We start from the raw sequence: 15,679 nt of genomic DNA, 5'->3' as shown, positions 1-15,679 counted from the left end.
TGTCCTTGTGGGGCTCAGGGGCTGGTGGGGAGACAGACTGTCTTCCCATAAAGGCCAGGCAACATGCTCTAAGAGGTACGTGCCAGCTCGCCCAGAAGGCAGATCAGCACCTGCCTCTTGTTATTTGCTGAATGTCTGGCAGGTTTTGTTCCAAATGACACTATGGGTGTACCCGTCTCCCTTGAACATTTGATCTGTTCCAATAAAATCCTATTATCTGAATGCCAGTTGATGAAAATTCATCAATTAAGCCGATTCAGATGGAGCACCTGGCAGCCAATATTTTGGCCGCAGGTTGAGATGTCCTCTGCCACCTTCTGGGGCGAGAGCGTGTTCTGCCCCTCTCCTGATGTACCCCAGCACTTGCCAGCTGGGTGCCAGGCTCAGAACATGGGCTTCAGCGTCATGCTTGGAAACAGCCCCTGACATGCTCTGAAAAAACTCTTCATGGTCTGGGCAGTAGCTGGGGCTGCGCTGGGGTTCCCTTAGCACAGCTGGGAGCGACCGTGACCTTTCTTGCTGGACCTGGTGGGGAGGGCAGCTGCCGCTGCCGGGTGGGCTCGGGTCACTGTCCACGTGGGTTGCTCATCAAGCGAGTGTTGTGGGCGGGGGTCTGCTTTCCCGGAAGGACCGCTGTGCTGGCTGCTGAGCTCTTAGAGAAGCATTGCCAAACGGCTCTGAGGGCTCCTGGTCTTTTCCACGAATCCCAGGAAAGATGATCTGTCCCAAAGCCCGAGGTCACACGTTGCATTTCTCTCCTGGGGACAGTGAACTCTGATGGGCATTTCCTATAACTCACATCTGTCTTGTTGGCCTGCCCCCAAACACACCTGGATTCTCCTTGGAGTCCCCGTGGTCATGATGGATGGACTCCACCTGTCTGCATGGATGGCAGGAGACCCTGGTCTAAACCCGTATGGGTGGGGTCCCTTCCTTTGCCCCCTGTGATTGGCTCAAGGAGGTGTGCATGTGACCAAGTTCTGGCCAATGAGAGCTTAGAACCTGTACCTGCACTTGTGTTGATTGGGAAAAGTAGCTCTTTCCTCTGGGGACCAGACACTAGAATGCTTCTTTGCCCTCCAAGCCTCCTGGAATCCATATTTCAGAACTTCTGATGTGTCAGTCAAGGATGGATTAAAAAACCTCCCTTGAAGTGCATTTTCTCAGTGATTTCCAGGTCCTCATCCAATGTCTTTCTATCTTTGACGGGGATGGCACTCTTTCTGCCAACCTTTTCTCGCTGTGTCGGAAATGACATCGCCCGCCCTTTAGGTCTCCGTCTGCAAGACAAGCAGCCACCTGACCACCTTCCCCAACTGCTTGGCTTCTTCAGTCATCACTGGTTCAGCCACCACAATGCCACGCTGCAAGCACACTGCCTGCTGCGCACAGGGTGGTACCACCCAGCCTCTTCATTTATGTCGACGCCAGTGTCCTGAGCAAGTCTGGCACCAGGACTTAGCCATTTTTCCCTTAAGTCAGTCCTTCAGTCCTTAGAAGGGTCACACCATCTTTTCTTCCTTGGAGCCTGCCCCAGCTTTGTTCAATATTTATCCTTCCTCTCTGGCCCCACACGTCACAGCTTCACACTTGGAAGCATCAGAACTTAGGCATCTGCACCAAATTCCGAGTCTCTGGCGTAAGTCCAAGGTGGGTGGTGGCAGCGGAGGGATGCTGGCCTCACCGGATGAAGGATGGTGGGGGAGGGGGTGTGGTCAAAGCGTTCCATGGGGAAACCAGCTGGGTGTGGTCTGGCTGGCAGGTGGTGGGCATGAGACAGAGCTCAGGGCCCCCGGGATGGTGAGCCCCTGTCCACTCACTCCTCCATTTCTGCTCCTGAGCCATGCACGTACCTGCCACCTCGCTCTCCTTCTCATGCAGCTCCCCAAAGCATCCTATGTTTCAAACCTGTCTTTGTCTCATGCATTTGTCTTCCTAGGAAAGTTTTACTCGCACTCGTCAAAACCTGCCCTTCTCTGACCCTTGTGCTTGAGCTTATGTTAAATTCACTTATTAATTCTGGGAGGGCTGCTCTGTTTACAAATCCTGCGTCTCCTCCTCCAGAAGCGTGTGTGTTTAGGTCTTGCAGAATGTTTTTTAGTGCGATGTTGTGGTGTTCTGGTTTTCCTCCTATTGATCTCGCAGAGTTACTCCTAGATATTTTATAGGGTTTTTTTTAAAAAGCAATTGAGAAGAGATAAGATCTTTATATGCTGAACTTTCCAAATGCGTGTTTACTTTCTTTGCCTTTCAAAGAACACGTGCCTATGTTTATAAATTCCACGTTTCGTTCTGTTTTCTCATTTCTTAATTTTTATTGTATCTTTATTAATTCCCTCCTTCTGCTCTCCTTGGGTTTATTTTTGTTCTTTTTTTAGCTCCTTGCTTTGACTGCTTTCTTCATTTAGTTTAGTTATTTCTTGTTCAAATATGAAAACATTTCAATCTCTCATTTTTCCCTCTGCGAACAGACTTGGCTCCATCCCATACATTTTGATGTGGCTTGTTGCTTATATCACATTTTATATATAACTTCTCATTTCAGTTCTGATTTCTTCCTTGACAGAACTCATTTCACAAAGTGATTTTTAATTTCTGGCAGGTTGGGCTTTTTTCCATTTATTTTTGTTTCTCCTTTTGCTATCAGATCCGAGTTATCTGCACTGCTTCTATGCTTGGAGCTGCTACGCTTAAAGTTTCCTTTTGGCCAAGCGTATGTGATCGATTTTTATAAACATCCATGAATTGGGATAGGGAATCGAATTCGTCCCTAGCTGGGAGCATCAGGCTGGGCATTGAAGTCATGAGCAAGCCAGACATTGTCTGAGACCTGCCCCCTGAAGGCTTAAACTCTAGATGGGGGGGAGAGGGGCAGTTCCACAGGTAATTGCAAATACTGACCCTAAATATTGTGAAGAGACAAGTGCAGGGTTCTGCCGAGATCTTGAGGTGCCCTTGAAGGTTTTCTGCAGGAAAAAAAAAAAGTCTAAGTTTAATGACGTCTCAAATCCATGCTTCATATGTTTTAGCACAATGCTATTTAATGCACAAAGGCTCATGAGTATTATATCATCACAGTGGATGCTAATATGTATAACTGATATACAATATAATACATAATACATTAATATTGATACTGTGCACACACACACACAGTAAATCTGTCATGCTTTCTGCCTTGAATTCTGTTGCTTAGTATTTCCAGTTGTCTTTTCCGTGGTTGTTTTTTTGGGTATTTGATATGCATACACACACATGTGTGCATCTTTGTGTATCTTTTTTGCCAGTCTCGTTAGGTTTTCTCTTGGGGGTGGCCTAATGTGATTTTAGGGGGATCTCTTCGAAGCTGTGTATTAGCAGATATTCTTTTTGAATCCAACGGAAATAGCCTTAAATGTCCTTTATTCTCACTGCAGGAAAAATGAGGGCTTGGGCCGTCTGGGTGACTAAATCAGTAATTCACTGTCTGGTCACCATTGCCTCCGTGGCCCTGCGCTGGTCGGTACTAAGCACTTTGCATAAATTCAATCGGTTGGTTTCCGAGGTGGGAGCTATCCTTGTGCCCATTGTGTGGATGGGGACACTGAGGAACAGAGGAGCCCGCCGGTCCCGCGGCTCACACCTGAGGTGGTGCTTTGGGCATCTGCAAGCTGGCTCCAGAAAGCACGGGGTAAATGGCATTACAGTCTCTCGGCTCCCACTTACTGAGACCGCATCGCTCCGGACGTGAGGGCACCCGGGAGGGGTGGCCATGAGTTTCATTTTCCCAGGACTGGGGGGTGCTGGAGGGGGGGGACTTTGAGTGCTGAGCCTCCGCCACGGTCGAGCAGGGACTCTGCCTCCGCCTGATGCGCTCTCCCCACTGGCCTTGGCCTTGACTTCCACCTCCGGCTGCTCTGGGCCCACAGCACCTGTGCAGACTTTGGGCCCCGGAGGAGGGCGGCGTGGGGGACCGTCTGGAGCGTGGGAGGCCGGCTGGCATTTGCAGCACACTAGTCAGTTCACAGCTTCTGTGATTCCTCCGCTTTCGCCGCCAAACAAAGAAGTCCTGTGAGCATCAGACAACAATAGGGCCCTTCAGGGCGGGAGAAAGGGCCCTTTGATGCCGCCTGCTGGGGACCTCCGTCCGTGAAGGGACCCTCCGTGTCCTGGGAGTCCGGGGCTGTGGGAGGATGGGGGCTGTGACAAGGACAGGATTGGGGTGGCCATCGGGACGGCTTGTAGCTGCAACTGGGTGTGCGGGGTCCCTACAGGGAATGCAGGTGGGGGCCCGGCCCAGGCGGGGGGCTGTTCGGAGGTGGCCCGAGGAGGCACCGTCCCCAGTGTGAACCAGCCTGGCAGCGGCCACCGGGAAGTCGAAGCCTGTCTTTTCACTGGAATTTCTGCTGCTGGCGGTACAGGTGGTGTCCCAGGGGAGGGGGAAGGTGGGGGGGTTGGGGCGGGCAGCCTCACCTTGAACCTCGTGGTGGCTCCCACCCCCCAGCCTGAGGTTGACCTTGCTTGTCGCTGTCCCCTTCTGAATTCCTGGGTTTCTTTCTTCTCTAATTAGTGGGTGGGCTGGGGAGGGAGGGGGAGGCCTCAGGGATACATGCGGGGGCGGGGGGGTGTCTATGAGTGGAGCTGGGGGGGGCTCCTGTGCAGCCTGGAGTGGGTGGCAGCTCAGCTCAGGGCTGAGTGACAGGGAGGGGACATGGCCCTATGCCGTGGGGGAGGGGTGGCAAGTTGGGGGAAGGGCACAGAGTGGAATATGCCCCCTCACCTCCCCACTCCTGCCGTGGGCGGCTTCTAGGGCAGCGAGTCCCTCCGAAGTGTGCACCGAGTCTGGGACTTCTCCCCCCTTCCCTGGGGTCTCGGCCCTCAGACCCCTGCTCCTCTCCTGGTCTCTCTCAGGCACCAACGTGATCTCACAAAAATCAGGTCATATTGTGTCTCGGCCCAAAGCCTGCTGTGCCTCCCTCTGCGGGCGGCCACACTCCTTCCCTCTCCGCAAGGCCAGGGGACCCGCAGCTGCCTCCTGTCCCACTCGCTCTGCTCCTGCCCGCTGGCCCAGCAGCAAGCCTGCTCTCACCTCAGGGCCTTTGCACCTGCCATTCTCTCTGCTCTGCCCCCATCTGCGTGCTCTCCTCTCTCACTGCATCTGGGTGGGGGAGGACACCCCAACACATGTCCATATTCCCCGCTGCCTTCTCCCACCCTCTCTGCCTCATTCTGCCCCCCCCCTCGCATTTGGTCTTGTCTTGCATTATATTATATATCTGTGTGCCGCTCACTTGCTCTACCCTCCTGCACTAGACCGTGAGCTATAGTGCACTTAGCACGGCAAGGGTGCCCCATAGCCATCTGTTGGAGGAATGAATGATGGGAAAGCAGACTCCCTGGGAAGAGAATGCGCGAGGCAGGGGTCGGATCACAGAGGGCGGGGGTGCTCAGCCCTGGCTGCACCTCAGCCTCACCTGCACACTTTCCAAAGACACCCAGCCCGGGCCCCAGGGATGACGCGTGAATGGGCTGGGCTGACCCTGGCCCTCAGGCAGTGCTGACCTGCAGCTTGACGAACCCCAGTGCTGGGCCTTGGCTAGGATGGTTCGGTGTCTGTTCTTTAGGCTGAGGGCAGTGGAGCAGGTGGCACAACAGGATTTGGGGTTTTCTGGTTACGCTCAGGGGGTAATCTGAGGGGAGCAGGAGTGGAGGCAGGGCCTATTCGGAGGTTGCTGCTGTGGGGAAGGGGGGCGCCCTCCTTCCTTCCGCATTCCCAGGGCTGAGCACGCTTCCGGGCACAGAGCTGGTGTGCCGAGTGAACACGGCCTCGCTGACGCATGGGAGTCCCATCTTCTTCTTCATGTAGAAATCCCCAAACCAGCTGCTCGAAGTGTGGCCACCTGCCAGCACCTGGGAGCATGTGACATGTGCACATTCTCAGACTCTGTCCCCAACCCGACTTACTAAATCAGAACCTTTGGGTGGTGGGTCCAGCAGGATAGTCTCTTTTAATAAGTCTTCTGGGTGATGCCTGGTCAAGTTCAAGAGCCCGGCTGTACAGTGGTCATTTGGATGCATTTTACATTAAGATGCACATTAAAGGCGTTTCCATCGTGGCGCAGCAGAAACGAATCTGACTAGGAACCATGAGGTTGCAGGTTTGATCCCTGGCCTCGCTCAGTGGGTTAAGGATCCAGCGTTGCCATGAGCTGTGGTGTAGGTCGGAGACGTGGCTCGGATCCCACATTGCTGTGGTTGTGGCGAAGGCCGGCAGCAGCAGCTCTGATTGGACCCCTAGCCTGGGAACCTCCATATGCCATGGGTGGAGCCCTAAAAAGACAAAAAGACAAAAAAAAAAAAAAAAAGAAAGAAAGAGAGAAAGAAAAAAGCACATTAAAGAGCTTATACAAATAGTTAGGCTCCCAGGTCTCGGGGAAGCATGAACCTGGATTTTCCGTGCATGGAAGCCACTGGAGGGCTTAGGCCAGGGAGAGACAAGATGGGATCGGGTTCTGCAAGGCCCCCTGTGGCTGCCCTGGGAGGTGTGGGTGGGAGGGAAGCCAGGTCTCAAATGCTGCGTCTTGCTGCAGGTGAGCACGGCTGTGACCTGGGCTGGAGCAGGCATGGTAGAGCCACAGAGAAACAGGAATTGAGTGGAGGTTTGGGGGGTCCAGTGGGTGGGACTGACATTGAATTAGGGGCAGGGGATGAAGGAAAGGGGTCTCAGCACTCCTCCTGGGTGGTGGATGCGGGTACCAGTTCCTGTGGCGGAGGGCTCGGGAGGGGCAGGTTTGGGATTGGGTGGGGGTCAAGAATTCTGTACCTCTGGCTGAGGATCGCCCAGTGGAGCAAGGAGGACACGGGGACCCTCATGCAGGGCAGGTGAGAATGCAGTCTGGGAGCACACACGGGCCTGTGCAGACTGGGGGGACGAGAGGGATGTGGCTGCTCTTTGGGACATGTCAACCCTTTTTACCCTGAAGCATGACAACAGTAGAATTACGGCAACACGCCACCCCCGGCTCTAGGAATTTAGCAGCTCATGCGGTGGGCCAGCCCCCATGAATTTTTCATAACAATAAGCAAGAACCCTGAGCAGAAGCTGGTAAGCCCATCAGTGGGGTGGATGGGAATTCAGGAACCCACAGGTTCCCAAAATCCTTTTCTGGGGTCACTGAGTCTGCTGTGTGTTTTCAGTTGTGAATCGTGGGAGCCTGAGAACATCTTACTTGAGTGTCCTGATATCCTTCTGCCCGCTGGTCCGACACAGGCCATGGGACGGCAGAATAATATCTAGGCTGTTGGGTTTCCTCTTGGCAAAAGGTCTTCTCTTCTGGGCAAACACAGTCTGGGCAAACAGAGGCTCTCCATCTTCCCATCTGGCTTGGAACCAACTCCTAGAGAGAAGAGTCCCTCTCAGAAAAGTCCCTGAGATGAGAACTGCTACTTGCAGGTTGTGCAAAGCAATTCTATGAAGGATGCATTCAGCTGCAGGTTAAATAAAATCCACCTGCCCTGGGGACCCTATAAGCAAGGCCACGGGTAGGTGGATGTTGGTCCTGGGTAGGGCTGTCAACTGTGCCCTCAGGGATTCAGCCTTTTCTGGTTTTCTGTTTCCACTGTCCTTATCATATAGACTATTTTCCTCAGACTTTTTGCCTCATGGCACAAGAAGGTGGCCATAGCTCCAGGTGTTGCATCTGTCTTCAAGGCAAGAATAAAGGGAAATGGCTGTGCTCGCCACATGCCTCCTTTATCAGAAAAAGAGAAGCTTTCCTAGAAAAGCCACCACCAGATTGTCACTTGGAACTGGGCTACAAGACCACGCCTAGCTTCAAGGGAGCCTGGGAAAGTGAGAGGCTGGAGTTGTGAATCGACTTGACTATTTCATGATCCATAGCTGGCCCCTGATGTCTAAACGCAGCCCGAGATCTGTTCACAAAGAAGCAGGGTGGCTGTTGGGCAGAGATCTAATAGTGTCCCCAGCACTGACCTGCCGCCGTCCAGGGAAACAGAGGTGTCAGGTGTTAACCTTCCTTGTAGAGTGGAAGCTACCTGCACCTACATGCCTGTTGGTGAGTTAGGAAGGATTTCAACCCAGCGTCACACTCTGTGCACACGCAGGAGTGAAACAGGAGCTACGTCTAAGTGCTTGCTGTATGACCAGCACTGGAGGTTAAAGTACGGTTTCGTTTTATACTCTCTAGAGCCAGAGGAGGTGGTAGTCTTATTATTTTTATTATGCAAGTGAGGAAACTTAGGCTTTTCAGAATAACTTGCCACAGATCGAATAAGTTGCAAGAGACAGAATGAGGATCCCCACGGCTTGTTTCCTGAATCTGGGCTCTGAACCCCTGGCCTCTCCTCCGAGGGCAGCGTGGTCACCCTTCAGTAGCCTTGCGTCCGAGAGGACAGCACGACTTAGGACCACTTTCTGTACGAGACGCTACGTTCACAGCCCGGGATCATGTGTGTGTGTGGCTGGGACCGTTGTTCAGTGTCTGGCTCCCTCACTAGCATGTACACATGGGACAGGATATGCATCTGCCACGTTCACGGTTGTATCTGCTGAAATAAACAACACTTTAAAGAATGAGCCCCAGACCTGAAGTCAGAACGGCGGATGCTGCAAACCACAGATGCTGGTTTGCCATCAAGTTGCATCATACATGGGCAACTCTAGGGAGTGACCTCTGGGTGAAACCTAGCAGGGATTTTTAAAGAAGGTAGTAAAGTGTAATAATTTTCTGGAGCAACACTGGACTAGCCAGCTAGGAATGCGATCAGACAGTAAAAAAATCATGTTAGAGCTGGTTACCTGCTTGGAGTTCCAGGTTCAGGCCACAAGGGGGCAGCACTTGAGAGATGATGCACCCAGGTGCGCGTTGCTTTCTTCCCTAGGGGCTTTGCCATCACATTCTTTGACTTGGCTGCTTTTTCTTCTGCCTGAGAGCAACCCAGCACCTGAATTCTTAGAACTAATTCTCACTGAAGTTAAAGGTCAGAGAGGAGGAGGTGGGGTTCCACTAGAAGTAGTCCAGGTAGCCTGCCTGAAGGAAGTGGATCTTGGTCTGGATGAGTCAAGGCCAGTGGCACCACCCCTCAGCAATGTGACTCATCACTGTGGCCAGATGCTGTTCTGGGTGCTGTGGTCAAGACGTGGGCCTCAGTGGGAGCCACGCCTGGAGGATAAGATTTATTTGGGGAGCCAAAAGATGCTCACACAGCTCAACGTAGGACAAAGGCAATGAAGAAGATTTATTCTGACTGATGGGAACTGGAGAAGCCTCACGGCAAAGGAGGCGTTGGAGGTGGACCCTGAGGAAGGGGTGGCATTGATCACGGTGACTTGTGGGTCTCATCCTGAGCTTTCTCCACCTGAGCTGAGAGGTGACACGAAGGAAGCATTCACAGCATGGGGAGTGTGTGTGTGTGTGTGTGTGTGTGTATGTGTGTGTGTGTGTCTGCGTGTGCCTAGCAGAGCAGTGAGAATGCACGTGTTACTATTAGAAATCTGAGTTCAAGTTTCAGCTTGGCTGTTACTAACCTGTATCCCCCTAAAACTACTTAACTTTTTTGAGCTTACATTTTCTCATCTAAAGCATGGACATAATACTTGTACTTGTGGCGTAGGTCGTTCTGTAAGTAAATTACATAAACAGGGAAAAAGTCATCCCTGGGAACTGAAATTCTAAATCATGTGTAATCTAGGAAGAAAGAGAATGATAAAGGTACTGGTTAATTTAACGGATATTTATAAAGCAACTACCACGTACCAGGTACCACGCGAGGCCCTTGAGATACAACAGAGCGAGGAAAGAGAAATATTCCTGCCCCCTTGGAGCTACGGGGGAAACGGTAGACAAGACCGCTTAGTCCATGGCAGGCCAATTGGCCATACGCTTTATGGAGGAAATTGACCAGGGTAAAGGGTAAGAAATACTACCCTTTAGAGGGGAAAGGTCTTTTGCATATCATTTGCTTAAGCAAGTTGCCTGCAGTCTTGCTTTGGGGGGTGGAGGTGGTAAGAAATAAATATTTAAGACTTTTTTTTTTTTGCTTTTTAGGGCTGCACCTGTGGCATATGGAAGTTCTCAGGCTAGAGGTCAAATTGGAGCTACTGCTGCTGGCCTACGCCATAGCCACAGCCACGTGGGATCCCCAACCCACTGAGTGAGGCCAGGAATTGAATCCACATCCCCATGGGTCCTAGTCGGATTCATTTCTGCTGTGCCACCATGGGAATTCCCAAGAAATTTTGATACTTCTAAAGAATATAGGTTTAAATATGTTTGGGAACGTCTTTAAAAGGCAAGCAGTAGTCAAATGTCTGAAGTCTAAGAAGAAAATAGGACAATACAACCCAATTCGACAAAATTAAAGAAAGGAAAAAATACGGTAAACATAAAATAAAATAGATGGCAAATATATGTTATCAAACCGGTGGAGAACAAAAGACTCAGGTTTGATTTAAAAAGAAAACCCAGCTATAAACACTTCCCTGGAGACATATGTCAAATAAAATGATCCAGAAAGTTTCATCATAAAGAGAAGAACCAGAATATACTGGGCAGCACAAAGGGAAACCCAAGGTCAGGGTGGGAATATTAATATCAGATGAGGTAGAACTGAAGGCCAAAGGCAGTAAACAGGAAAAAGAGAAGTATTTTATGCTGATAAAATCTACAGTCCATCAAGAAGACATAACAGGCATGAATCTTAATCCGCCAAGCTGGGCACAGGCTTTAACACAAGATCTCGACAAAGCCATGACCACAGCAGCAGACGGCAGCATTCCTCTCTCCTAATTAAATAGATCACCTGGACCTGGAGGCAGATAAAGCATCGTTCATCAAGCATGATGAACAAGCTGGATTTATGATTTATTAATCCAACTTTGTTCCAAAGGAACAGCCTTGTTCTTCTCCTTGGCCGCAGAGCCCTCTCAGTGCTTCGTCATGGACTTGCTCCCTGGTAGAGTTCTGTCGGAGCCACTGTGAGCAGAAATTGAGGGGCAAATAAGTTTGTTTGTTTTGTTTTTAAACAAGGAGGAAATATGTGAGCCCGCATCCAGGAGGGCCGGGAAGGGTGGACTCTATCAAAGGCCTGGCGGGGGCCTCCTGTTCTCATCCACTGGGAAAGAGGGCGGAACCTTTCCATCTGCGGAATAAAAGTCCTTCTCTTTAGTCATAGTGGAGCAAACTGATATCAGACGGCTGCCCTCGAATCCGGAAAGTTTTGCCAAGAGAACACGCAGATGGCTTTAAACTTGGAACCTCGAGCATGACGAACAGAATCATCACGCTGTCTGAGACCACTCGTAGCTGACTCTGGTGCCAGTGAAGTCAGTGCCAATGGGGTCACGGGCTGCGTGGACAGGGAGCAAGGCCAGGGGGGGAGGAGGAAGGGGAGAAGGATGCTGATTAGAAATCAACAGAGTCCATTGCTCTGGCCAAGAAGCAAATGTTAACAAATCCCAGAAAGAGGATAATTTACTGGTCACCTTCTCTGACAATAATATTTTACGATATTGATAAGAATATGAGATTTTTCTCCCCTTAAAAAAAATTAAAGTACATCTTATATACCATAAGGTATACAAATGTTAAGTATACACCTTAATTTTTACACACAAAAAACCATCCAGAACCTTCTAAAGATTCTTGTCTGTGTCTTGTCTCCAGAGCCAACCACTATTCTAACCCCAGTCATCACTGATGAGCTTTTCTGTTCTTGAATCTTATGCAAATGTAATTACTCTTCTGTGTCAGGCTCCTTTTACTCAGCATGCTATTTTTGACATTCACACATACTATTGTGTGTATCAGTCCCAGTCTTATTCTTTGCTGTGTAGTATTCCTCTGTATAAATTTATAACAATTTAAGGATCCCTTCTCTAGTTGATGGATATTTTCACGGGGAAAGTTTAAAACATGCTCTTCTAAATGGTTTTCACATCAAGGAAGAAATGAAAACTTAAAAGTTAGTTTTTTTAGACATCAATATATTGCAGCAATGCCTTGGGTGTAGCCAAGGCTATATTCAGAGGGAAATCCGTAGCCTAAAATATTTTTACTATTAAATAAAAAGGGTGAGTGGATAAAAATGAACTAATAATTTAACTAAATAATATAAAAAGGAATGATAGAAATAAATCAGAAAACGGAAAGTTATTAGAGGTTAAACCTTGAATTATTAGAAAAATAGTGAAGTTGATAGTTTGTTACTTTGAAAGATTAATAACATAGACAACCACATCATAAACTGTATCATAAAAAGAGTAAAATAAATATTTGCAACATAGAGAGAGTGTATATGATCGTAGATATAAACAAGATTTTTTCAAATTCTGAGAGAATATTTTACATTACAAGAGGATATTTAAAAATCTAGTGAAATAATAAGACAACTTTCTTGAATAATGTGAATGTGTAAAATGGACATTGGAAGACTTTGAAAAGTTCCTACATGGGATAACCATTGAAGAAATTTGAAACGACCATGGAGGAAATGTAAAAGTTTATCAAAGATTTAACATAAAAGCTACTTTAAGTGAATTTGGTTTTATGTGGATTCAAGCTCATCAAAGAAAAAAAAAAAGGCCATAGTTCCATTCAAACTTTATCAGACCATTGAAAAAGAGCAAAGTCTTCTCAATTAATTTTATGAGGCTGGCACACTCTGGACACCCAACTTTGATAGACTGGCTCACAAACAGAACCGTGTTGGACGAGGGAGGACCACTTGGCCCTGGATTCTGGCCCAGGGATCCCCACTTGGAAAGATGGGCTTAGACTGGCAGGATCTGGTTTTTCAAAGAAGGCCAAGAATTGAATGTTTGTGTGTAATCTTCCAATTTTTCTGTGCTGGCAGCTAAGGCATTTTTTAAACACCTGACATGGGCTAAATCAAATTTGCTGACTGGATTTGGCTACCATCTTGCAACCTTTACTCCAATGGAGTCAGACCCAGGATCTCAAACAAGGAACCAGAAAGCCTAACTATCCACGGCTCAGTAGGAATAGAATGTGAGCTACATGCTTAATTTAAAATTTTCTAGTATGATACTAGAAACAGACTAAGAAATAGAAACAGATGAAATTAATTTTTAAGATATATTTTATGTAGTATATCAAAAATATCATTTCAACATGTGATCAACAATTACTGATGAGATATTTTACATTTTTTTGGGTTATGTTTTAATCTTTAAAATCTAGTGCGTGCATTTTATACTTATAGTACATTTCAATTTAATTGCTACATTTACATCAGAAATACTTGATCTGGAAGTTCCGCTGTGGTTCAGTGGGTTAAGACTCCAACTTGAGTGGCTCAGGTCCCTGAGGTCATTAAAAAAATAAAAGAAAAGAAAAAAAAAGAAAGAAAGAAAGAAAAAGGAAAAAAAAAAGGAAGAGAAATATTTTACCTGTATTAAATTTTTGTAAAGTTTACAGTCAGAAAAGTTGATTCCTGTATCTAAATAGTTCCAAAAACAGAAAAGTTTTCCAATAGCTGAATTGTGCCTAAAAAAAGTCATTTAAAAATATATTTGCCTCCCCATTGATGAAATTGTCCATCCTTTTTAGAAAGGAATTTTTTTTTTTTTTGCTTTTTTTTTTGCTTTTTTACAGATGTACCTGCAGCATATGGAAGTTCCCAGGCCATGGGTCAAATTGAGCTGCAGCTGCGGGCCTACACCAGAGCCATGGCAACACCGGGTCCTTAACTAACTGAGTGATCCCTGAGTGAGTCCAGGGATCAAATCCACATCCTCATGGATATTAGTCGGGTTCAAAACCTGCTGAGCCACACTGGGAACTCCTGGATTTTTTTTTTTTTTTTTAAATGGCCATACCCACAGCACTTGGAAGTTCCAAGGCCAGAGACTGAATTCAGGCCGAAGCTCTGACCTACACCACAGGTCCAGCAATGCCAGATCCTTAACCCACTGCACCACCCAGAGATCAAACCCATGCCTCTGCAGCGACCCAAGCTGCTGCAGTTGGATTCTTAGTCCACCATGCCACAGTGGGAGCTCCCAGAAATAGTCTGACTTTGAGGTAAAAGCAGATCAGTTTTAAAACTAAGTTAAACAGATTCACTAACTTTTGTGCTAACTTGTTGACTGCAATAGAGCTGTCACATAAATTGAAACTCTGCATTATCCACAAAGCATTCTGCAAATCTTTTTGTTTTGTTTTGTTTTGTTTGTTTTTTGGGGCCTCACCTATGGAATATGGAAGTTCCCAGGCTAGGGGTCCAATCAGAGCTGCAGCTGTCAGCCTATGCCAATGCCAGATGTGAGCCACATCTGCACATACACCACAGCTCACGGCAATGATGGATCCTTAACCCACTGAGCATGGCCAGGAATCAAACCCACGTCCTCATGGGTATTAGTCGGGTTCATGATCACTGAGCCATGATGGGAACTCCCTGAAAATCTTTAAAATAGTTTTTGCAGCCAATTTATGTAATGTTGTCAATTGGGATTAAAATCTGCAGCACATTGATTCATGTTGGAAACAAATGTGAAAGCCATCCTTATTGATTTGTATTATGAAAGGTTTAAATTTCAATATGAATCCCCATCTCTGTCTAGCTGGCTCATCAATAAGCCTTTCTTTGGAGTTTCAAATTTAGGTCTTTCGTCTGTTGTGTGATAACAATGGGAAAACTTTAAATCAGACTGGCATTTTTGTCTTTGATTAGGAATATATGGCAAGTATATCATTTATTTCAAAGATCTTGAATTGGAGTTAACACTACAGCAACTCTTTGTAAAACTCTTTAATGACTCCACTAATGAGCAAAGAATACAAGATCATGAAATTCATTGTTTTCTACTTTCAGCAGTTCTATAAATTGGTGGTGATTCATAGCACTTGCATATAAATACTAAATGCTTTTAACGGTTGTATCCATGACACTATGCAGAGACTGCTCCAGAAAGCTGAACGCAAATATTTTACATGTATCATAAAGTGGAAAAAAAAAACATTAGGAGAAACATCAGTCTTTTGTTTCAAAGTCCCCTCAAACTGGAATTTTTGATTTAACATAGCTGAAGTATCATCCGTCGTCCTAGAAACTAATTTCCTCATGTCTAGCTAAAATTCTTCTTTGACAGATGTAGAAGATTCAAAATTATCTATGCTATGAGTTCTATTTTTTTAAAATTATGATAATGTTTTAGAGTAGTTGTAAGTTCACAGAAAAATTGAGGGGAAGGTACAGAGGTTTGCTGTACACCCCTGCCCCCTCACAGGCAGGCACAGCCTCCCCCGTTATCTCACCCCATCCCAGATGGTGCACTTGCTACAGTTTATGACCCTGCATGCACACACTGTGGTCACCCAGAGCCCACAATTTGCATTGTGGTTCTCTCTTGGTATGGAACATTCTTTGAATTTGGAAAAATGTATGACATGTACCCATCATTATGGTGCCATGTGCAATATTCTCACTGCCCTCAAAATACCCTGTGTTTGACTTTCCTCTGTCTCTGCAATGCCCCCGATCCCTGGTACACATCGATTTTTTTTTTTTTTTTACTGTCTCCATAGCTTTACCTTTTCCAGAATATCACATGGTTAGAATAGTATAGGAGAGAATCTTTTCAGATGGGCTTCTTTCACTTAGTAATGTGTGTTTCATAGTCCTTGATTTTTTCATGACTTGGTAGCTCATTTCTTTT

The sequence above is a fragment of the Sus scrofa genome, chromosome 17 (assembly GCF_054392235.1).
Source record: "Sus scrofa isolate SSC_HxYL_T2T_F1_AM1 chromosome 17, Sscrofa_HxYL_maternal_Yorkshire_Landrace_v2.0, whole genome shotgun sequence".
NCBI lineage: Eukaryota > Metazoa > Chordata > Mammalia > Artiodactyla > Suidae > Sus > Sus scrofa.
This window is presented reverse-complemented; position numbering follows the sequence as displayed.